The sequence below is a fragment of the Sprattus sprattus genome (genome assembly GCF_963457725.1).
Source record: "Sprattus sprattus genome assembly, chromosome: 14".
NCBI lineage: Eukaryota > Metazoa > Chordata > Actinopteri > Clupeiformes > Clupeidae > Sprattus > Sprattus sprattus.
In genome coordinates this window covers 31,933,595-31,944,149 of record NC_137912.1, presented here as the reverse complement: position 1 = coordinate 31,944,149, position 10,555 = coordinate 31,933,595, and positions in this window count along the sequence as shown.

Sequence of the window (10,555 nt, the reverse complement as noted above, 5' to 3'; positions counted from 1 at the left end):
GGCACCAGAATACAGGAAATTGCATCTTCTCTGTTAGAAATGTTATGGGGTGTCAGGGTAGATTGTCCAACACACATTTTCAATACTTCCAACACCCATGTTCTCGATTATGCCCTTAACAAAAGCGCTTCTGCCAGACAACACTGCATGGTGCAGACAAGGTATGTGCATCTCCAACAGAGAGGGCAAGTGATCTAGATGCATTGCCAACAACCCGATACATTCAATATAAATAAATTATGCCACTATGATCAATATGATTCACCCTTATTGTGATGCACTGTAATTCCACACAATTTGATTCAACGCATTGCAATGCAATGATATGATGTGATGCAAAAGAATATGATGCTATGCAATTCAATATGGATCAGAACAGATTGTTTGATTCATGTATTAAGCTTATAGCAAATCAAACATTAACTTGAAAAATAGCCATTTTTACTTCACATATTTATAAGGTGGCCTACCTTATAAATATGTGAAGTAAAAATAGCTATTTTCAAGTTAATGTTTGTGTAAATGGTTTGTTGTGTAAATTCAAATGAATGCATAGCAACTCATAAAACAACTTCCTGCCATTTAGTCGATGTTAACTTTGCACAAGGATAAAACACAACCACATGTATAGCATATAAAAGAATAATTTCCAATGGTTTATGTTTGGACAATTTTAAGGTAGCCTATAGGCCTAGATGCTCATTTTGGCCGTGGTAGCCCTACGCAATCTCTTCCGGGACTGAAATTCTACTAAAGCCATACTGAATATTCATAAACTGAAATATGAAAACTATAGGAGTAATTTTCTAGCCTACGAAAGAGAAAGCAAAAGGGAGTCGACTTTTTTTTCAGTGATTTTAGTCCAGAGGTCAACTATGCCCCATGCAATTTCCGTGGCTCGCGGAGGATTGTGCTCCATAGGCTACGTCCGATGGATATAATGCCAGAATAAGCTATAACGAACGACTAAAAAACATGTAATGGGAGGCAGAGACAGATCGAAAAAAAGAGTGAGATGGTATGAGCACCAATCGGTGAATCTTGTCATCCCTATTGCAGGGAGGCTACGCAACTGCGGTGAAGTTAGTTTCAGGTTCCATATTCGACAGATTCGCATATTCGCCAAAACCATGCAGTACCAATTGAGAGGACACCAGGGGCGCTAATGCGCTTAGGGACCGTCATTAAATTACCACTCTACATCCATTTTTCATGAAATTACCACTCTGACAGCAGCGCTTCGATGCAAAATGGTTAGAAATACCAAAATCATTTTTTTTCTATTAGGATTTTTTTTCTATAAGTATTCTTTTCATTATTTTTCTATTAATTTTTTTTTTCTATCATTTTTTTTTTTTTTTTTTTTTTAAAGCTTTCATGCTTTGGCTGCATTTGACACACCACAATGCAAAATGGTTAGAAAAACCAAAATGCATCCGTTTTTCATTAAATTACCAATCTAACAGCAGTGCTTCGATGAAAAATGGTTAGAAATACCAAAATACCTTTTTTTTCTATAAGGATTTTTTTTCTATAAGTGACCTTTTGGGCCCAAACTTTGTATAAGGCTTTGGTTACATGGGAGGAACAAGATACGGCACCACTTGTTTGGATCTTTAGCCCTCTTTAATGTCTATCCACATTGACTATAAATACCATTGTTTCCTATGAGGAAGATATTTTTTTTTCAATAGCTTTCATGTTAACTGACTTTTGGGGCCCAAAATTTGTATAAGGCTTTGGTTACATGGGAGGAACAAGATACGGCACCATTTATTCGGATCTTTAGCCCTTTTCAATGTATATCCACATTGACTATAAATACCATTGTTTCCTATGAGGAAAATGATTTTTGAAGAATTGTGCAAAGGAGTTTCATACAGGCGATTCAGACTTATGCAAGGAATCTATACGACCTGTGAAAAGATGTTTTCCTTTTGTTTAGCACGGGAAAACCAATAGAGTTTGGGGTTTTTGAATGACATCTATGTTAACTGTTTTGCAAAAGGGTGTGAGAAATGTGTGAACCCAATGAAAATGTATGAACACATTTGCAAGAAATGACTTCTGCTGTGCAAAAAAAGTAGTCATGAAGACCAAGTGGGTTCTAGTTTACCTAAGCAGGTTCAAGCAATCGAGAAAAACTGTATGTGTCACGTGGACCCCAAACTTTGTATAAGGCATAGTTTACATGGGGGTAACAAGATACGGAACAAGTCATTTTGATCTTTAGCCCACTTCAATGTATCCACATTCACCAAAATGCCTATTGTATCCTATGAGGAAAATGATTTTTTTCAATAGCTTTCATATTAATTGACCTTTTGGGCCCAAATTTTGTATAAGGCTTTGGTTACATGGGAGGAACAAGATACGGCACCATTTATTCGGATCTTTAGCCCTTTTCAATGTATATCCACATTGACTATAAATACCATTGTTTCCTATGAGGAAAATTCTTTTTTTCAATAGCTTTCATGTTAACTGACTTTTGGGGCCAAAACTTTGTATAAGGCTTTGGTTACATGGGAGGAACAAGATACGGCACCATTTATTTGGATCTTTAGCCCTTTTCAATGTATATCCACATTGACTATAAATACCATTGTTTCCTATGAGGAAAATGATTTTTTTTCAATAGCTTTCATGTTAACTGACTTTTGGGGCCCAAACTTTGTATAAGGCTTTGGTTACATGGGAGGAACAAGATACGGCACCATTTATTCGGATCTTTAGCCCTTTTCAATGTATATCCACATTGACTATAAATACCATTGCTTCCTATGTGGAAAATTACTTTTTTTCAATAGCTTTCAAATTAAGTGACTTTTTGGGCCAAAACTATGTATAAGGCTTTGGTTACATGGGAGGAACAAGATACGGCACCATTTATTCGGATCTTTAGCCCTTTTCAATGTATATCCACATTGATTGTAAATACCATTGTTTCCTATGAGGAAAATTATTTTTTTTCAATAGCTTTCATATTAAGTGACCTTTTGGGCCCAAACTATGTATAAGGCTTTGGTTACATGGGAGGAACAAGATACGGCACCATTTAATCGGATCTTTAGCCCTTTTCAATGTATATCCACATTCACTAAGAATACCATTGTTTCCTATGTGTAAAATTACTTTTTTCAATAGCTTTCACATTGCTGCTAAATTTTTGGATGCCCTTAGCATAACTGATCAGGAGGCCCCCCTCATATAATATATAAACACGTTTTTTAGTCAATCTCAACTTATGAGGCCCCAATTTTGGTGGCAAAGTGGTTGATGCACTCAGCACTTTGCTTACTCTGCTCATGCCTAGCAGCGGCCCTGCTTGTTAATTGGTGTAATAGCATAGTCATCATATAGGCAAATTAAGTTCTCTTTAATTAACCCCTTAGCGCAGAGCCTATGTTGTAATCTTACTTTCACCAAAATTGTAATGGCTGTGTCTTAACCTGTTACTTAAGGCTCTTGGCGACACAAATAGTGAATAATCCCGCAACCACATCTGCACTAAAGATCCGAATAAATGGTGCCGTAAAAAAAAAGTCAGTTAACATGAAAGCTATTGAAAAAAATAATTTTCCTCATAGGAAACAATGGTATTTATAATCAATATGGATGTACATTGAAAAGGGCTAAAGATCCGAATAAATGGTGCCGTATCTTGTTCCTCCCATGTAACCAAAGCCTTATACAAAGTTTGGGCCCCAAAACTCAGTTAACATGAAAGCTATTGAAAAAAATAATTTTCCTCATAGGAAACAATGGTATTTATAGTCAATGTGGATATACATTGAAAAGGGCTAAAGATCTGAATAAATGGTGCCGTATCTTGTTCCTCCCATGTAACCAAAGCCTTATACAAAGTTTGGGCCCCAAAAATCATTTAAAATGAAAACTATTGAAAAAAAAAAATGTCCTCATAGGAAACAATGGTATTTATAATCAATGTGGATATACATTGAAAAGGGCTAAAGATTTGAATAAATGGTGCCGTATCTTGTTCCTCCCATGTAACCAAAGCCTTATACAAAGTTTGGGCCCCAAAACTCAGTTAACATGAAACCTATTGAAAAAAATAATTTTCCTCATAGGAAACAATGGTATTTATAGTCAATGTGGATATACATTGAAAAGGGCTAAAGATCTGAATAGATGGTGCCGTATCTTGTTCCTCCCATGTAACCAAAGCCTTATACAAAGTTTGGGCCCCAAAAGTCAGTTAACATGAAAGCTATTGAAAAAAAAAAAAATGTCCTCATAGGAAACAATGGTATTTATAATCAATGTGGATATACATTGAAAAGGGCTAAAGATCCGAATAAATGGTGCCGTATCTTGTTCCTCCCATGTAACCAAAGCCTTATACAAAGTTTGGGCCCCAAAAGTCAGTTAACATGAAAGCTATTGAAAAAAATAATTTTCCTCGTAGGAAACAATGGTATTTATAGTCAATGTGGATATACATTGAAAAGGGCTAAAGATCCGAATAAATGGTGCCGTATCTTGTTCCTCCCATGTAACCAAAGCCTTATACAAAGTTTGGGCCCCAAAAGTCAGTTAACATGAAAGTTATTGAAAAAAATCATTTTCCTCATAGGAAACAATGGTATTTATAGTCAATGTGGATATACATTGAAAAGGGCTAAGGTTCCGAATAAATGGTGCCGTACCTTGTTCCTCCCATGTAACCAAAGCCTTATACAAAATTTGGGCCCAAAAGGTCAATTAAAATGAAAGCTATTGAAAAAAATAATTTTCCTCATAGGATACAATAAGTATTTTGGTGAATGTGGATACATTGAAGTGGGCTAAAGATCAAAATGAATTGTTCCGTATCTTGTTACCCCCATGTAAACTATGCCTTATACAAAGTTTGGGGTCCACGTGACACATACAGTTTTTCTCGATTGCTTTTACCTGCTTAGGTAAACTAGAACCCACTTGGTCTTCATGACTACTTTCTTTGCACAGCAGAAGTCATATCTTGCAAATGTGTTCATACATTTTCATTGGGTTCACACATTTCTCACACCCTTTTGCAAAACAGTTAACATAGATGTCATTCAAAAACCCCAAACTCTATTGGTTTTCCCGTGCTAAACAAAAGGAAAACATCTTTTCACAGGTCGTATAGATTCCTTGCATAAGTCTGAATCACCTGTATGAAACTCCTTTGCACAATTCTTCAATGAGCAATCAGTCACTCTCCACCTATATAGGTGCCACGTCTCTTTGCAAGCATGGATCAGAGAACCTGTCTTCAGAGAACCATGGCTCTTTTGTCGTAAACAAATAGACAATTACTAATTTGAACACAGTTGTTACTGTATATTCCCATATTTTTTATATTTTTCTCTGTATTTCAGTTTTCAGCTAAAGTTTTGAGAATAATGGCATGGAATTGTTTCTGATTTTGAGTATTTCTGTGTAAAGTATAACTATGTAAAGCAAGGAAATGCCACTGGCATGTCAACAGGACATGGAAGGCTGCACTGGTTCATATTGATGGCCATATTTTTTATTTTGTTGTCCAGTGTGAAATGATTGATTAAAGAGTGCTTTTCAATTGGCAACAAGTTGTAGTGTTTGAAGGCAAGATTTGCTTTTGCTGCATGGTTTAAGTGTTTTGAGAGAGTAACAGCCTTTTGCAAATGTGTCATTTTGTCCAGAGTGCTTTTGTTCAGACACAGGTGTTAACTGTTTTGAGAACGTGATGTCAGAGTTGACACAGGTAACAAAACGATTGAGAAAAACTGTAATGTGAATAGCAATATTTCCTTTTCCCCATAGGCAACAATAATACTTAAATTTGATGTGGACATACATTGAAGGGTGCTTAAAATCACAATAATTTATGTTGTGTCAAATGCAGCCAAAGCATTCCAATGTCACATGTGAAAGCTAAAGAAATAAAAAAAAAATCCTCATAGAAAAAAAATACAGATGTATTTTGGTAGTAAATCACAATAACAAAAACAATTACAACAAAAACATTTCCTCGTAGAAAAAACGGATGTATTTTGGTAGTTCTAACCATTTGGCATTCTGGTGTGTCAAATGCAGCCAAAGCATGAAAGCAATTCAGCCAAAGCATTCGTGCTGCTGTTGGAGTATGCATTCGCGCTGCTGTTAGAGTGGTAATTTAATGACGGTCCCTAAGCTTGCGAATATGCGAATCTGTCGAATATGGAACCTGAAACTAACTTCACGGCGCCGGCTAAGCAATGGAAAAACCCCACCCACCGCATCATCACTTCCATAGAATTTCTATGAAAGCGTGACAGAGAATTTATATCTTAACTTTGCCAGATGAGTTTGATCTACCACCAGGTTAAAGCAACAGGCAACAATGGCTCACTCCATCAAGTGCGATTTTAACTTGACAACGCACTGGGATGCTGACAGGAATGCATGCATTTCTTGCCTAGAAAAATACCCCAAGATGCCACAGCCGGGTAGGTTTCAGGCAACACATCGAACTCTGTGCCTTTATTTTTTGCCTAGTTTTTGTTGGCTAGAATTAAAGTTTAAGCAGTTAGTGTTTGTCATGTGTGAGCGAACAAGACCATTACACATCAGGTCAGCTATAGTTATTTTCGTGTTTAGGTCGCATTCTGATGTAGCCTATAAGTTAATTCATTTAAAACATCTTCGTCTAACAGTTTAAGTTGCTCTCCTACGCACAGTAGATCGCCTACAGTAATGATTGCCGAGGCTGTTGACCACATATGGAAACAAATGGTACCCGCCATGGTTTATAACTCATGGCTTTCCATGGGGTCTGTTAAATGCTGCTGGTCAGTTGAATCTGTGGGACTGGGAATATAAATCTTGGCTGTGTTATTGGCCGAAGCTATAGCTTGAATAGGGTGCCTTATTAGTGAGCCAATGTGAATGTTGTTTTAAATCGACAGGTCAAACCTAATTTAATAATTATTATCATTATTATTATAACTACTGGGTTATTTAATTGTATCCCACTGTCTTTAACTCCTACAGATGGACTAGGGGCAAGACTAAGGCCATTGTTTTCTTAGGATTTGATAAGCCTATAAATGTTGTCTAGACGTATTAATCTGTTGGCCTGTTTACTATTACTGACTACTATTACTGACTATTTTGCATTTAAACAAGGTCAACAGTTTACAGAAAATTGTGGGTTCAGCGATGATGGAGGACGTCATGAGTACCCGTATAAGAATTGCAGTAGCGGAACTTACAACAATGGCAGCTTCCTGAGATGTAAACACTGTTCGTCATGCTCTCCGGTCTTCGCTAACTGCACTCCTATAGCAGACACTCAATGCTGTTTAAAAGTGTAAGTGAAAAAAAAACTGTTTTGCAAAGAAAAGGTTCAAGTGTGTCTGTTGTCAACAGCTGAGAATGACCTTTTCTCGGGGTGGGAGCATTTTTTATACAGGCTACACTGTGGTGAGCAGAGAATTTTACGTATTGAAAAGCTGAGTTGCTGCCGACCATGACTCATCCCCCACCCCCATTAGGAAACATGTGCACACATAAACGGTTTTCTTAGACTTTATTTAAAAGAACTACTAGAAAACAAACTATCAGAACATACAGCAGAACAGCATATCTTGCTGAAATGTGTCCATGCCCTTTTCATACTTCCTGTGTTGAAAATATTCTTGCTGCACTCTAGCCTGACCATCTGCACCTGCTGAACATGTTAAACAGTAGGGGAGAGTGGGGTGATTTGTGCCAGCGGGGAAGTTGTGCCACCCCCTATTTCTAGGGAACCCTAGACAAAATTGGTCAAGTGACCACACATTTGTGAAGAGTCAGCCATTTAACTCATCCTGCAAAAAAGAGAGCCTCTTTGCATGAGAGATAAGCACATTTAAGTTAAAAAAAAAAAAAAAAACAGTTTTCTTGCCTTCCAGAGTAAAATGTCTATGACCACGTTTTTTGATTGTTGTGTCTTAACAGTTATAGACAAGTTTGAAAAAATTTCACACATGTTTTAGTGCTTTGGTAAGCTACACTATGGGCCCTATCTTGCACCCAGCGCAAGTGACATTGTCACCGACGCAAGTATCATTCCTATCTTGCACCCGGCGCACAGCGCGATTTTCCCTCCAGAGGTCCGCTTCGAAATGAACTTGCGCCGACATGGGCGGGGGCGGAACAGAGAAGGCGTTTCTCTGGCGCAAGTGGTATTTTGCAGTTTTCAAAACAACGCCGTGCGCCGTGCGCCATTGACCAAAAAAAAGCTGGTCTAATGTGAGGCGCAATGTCTAAAGTCTGTAACGCGTATTCAGAACGCTATTTTAAGGGCGCATGTGCTTGCCCGCACAGTATAGGACCTGTAGGCTACACTTTACTTCTGTCGTCTTCACGAGAGATTTACACCAATTGTTTGGCAAGCCATATATAATTACAAGGAAAATAAAGTATTTACCACATGAGGAAATCATTGTGATATCCGTATCCAAGACATTTAAAAACTAGGCATACATCTAGCGTACACAATTGACCCAAATGATTCAGGTTAATTGAAGCTGCGTGACATTTGATTTATTGTATGGCTTTGTTGCATTTATTTAATGCCAGTATTATTATAAATCTTGTAAACTCATCTCTGTGTATGTGGACTTTATTTATGTACCTTGGGTTTGGTCAGCTGGTGCACTGGCTTGGGTGCCGATTTCCATGCCCCCAAATCCCTGCACGCTCTCAGGCGTGAGGGTAGACGTGGCGATGTCCTCTGCTGCCGTCAGATCCTGGGTCGAGGCAGATCCACCTCCCGTGAAGGCACGAGAACGTGTGTTACCTTCCAGCTTGGATGTCCCACGTCTCCGGACGTCATTATAGCGTTTTCGGCAACGTTTTCGGGTGCCCCGTTGCAGAAACAATCACGGCAATATCTTGACATGCTTGCTTGACTTTGCTTACTTTTGGAGGGTTTCTCGCATCCCCATATATATCTATCTCCCGGCTTTCTACAAAGCCATACAATAAATCAAATGTCACGCAGCTTCAATTAACCGGAATCATTTGGGTCAATGTGTAGGCTACATGTATGCTTATTTTTAAAATATCTTGGATATGGATTTCACAATGATTTCCTCAAGTGGTAAATACTTTATTTTCCTTGTAATTATATATGGCTTGCCAAAAAATTGGTGTAAATCTCACGTCGGTCTCCTCGGCTGTGAACTTCTCCGGTCTTCCACCAGGTAATTCCGCCATCAAAATAACAAGCCGCTATGGACTATGCGCTTCTCGCTCTTAAAGGGAATGTGAAATGACGCTCCGATTGGTTTATTGCATATTACGCCCAAACCACACCTATGGCTGAGTAACCTCCTTTGGACCAACCCTTTTGACACTTGCGCCGGACGCAAGTGTGTTTTTTCCGCCGTTAAAATAGCAACTGCGCCATAGAGCCGCCCACACAGCTACTTGCGCTTGGCGCCGTCCTACTTGCGTTTCTGATCGGCAAGATAGGGCCCTATGAGTCTATATAGCTAGCATGATTTTAGCTCAAAACAGCTGGATGATGCATTTTTTCCAAAAAGGTGGGATTGGGGTGATTTGTGCCAAAGGGCCTGGGTTAAGTCGCGCCAGTGATCTATATAGAGAATGCATTCAATTTGGTCTTCATTTCAATTTAATTTTGTTCTGAACATGTGTTCATGTAAATTCAGTGGTGGGTAGTAACGCGTTACAAGGAACGCAAATGAGTAAATTTTTCGGGTAACGAGAACTTTTTGCGTTCCTTTATAAAGTCTGCACTTTTACTCTTACTCGAGTAAATATTTGAACTAGAATTCTACTCTTTACTCAGTTACATTTCCATTGTGCTTTCATTAAAATGAGTAGACTATTGTGATAAAAGTACACATATCTTTGTTTACTGGAATACAAGCATACACGGCAACCAGAGGGTAAAAACGGAGAGGTCAGTTAGCTATGCGTTATCGACGCGCACTACACAGGTTGCAACATTGTTGTCATTTCATAGCCGCGCAGGAGACAACTTCAGGTCGACCGTTACGACTATAACTTTAATCGCCGCCACTATGGATGAGAAGATGGACGAAGCTAGCGTTACTACTGGTCCTCCTGACAGTCCTGGGGCAGCCCCCACTCCAATGTAATAATATTTTTTGCAACTCACCGTCAGCATCATGTTTATTTACTTGGCTAGCTTGCAAAAGGCAGCTAAGTTATACTGTCAGAATTGCTAGCACGAATAAGTCAAACATTTGTAAAATGGCAGGTGATTCATGGCATCTTTTTTCTCTAACCGGGATGATCTTGTAAATAACAATGCTTTTTCAGTCAGAAAGAGAGAGAGAGAGGGCATTTCTCTCCATGAGAAAGAATGAGATCTCCTACATGATCAATATTTTTAATGACCTACTGTTATTTTCTATGAGATCTATGAGATGTGTTTTGAGAGAGTAACAGCCTTTTGCAAATGTGTCATTTTGTCCAGAGTGCTTTTGTTCAGACACAGGTGTTAACTGTTTTGAGAACGTGATGTCAGAGTTGACACAGGTAACAAAACGATTGAGAAAAACTGTAA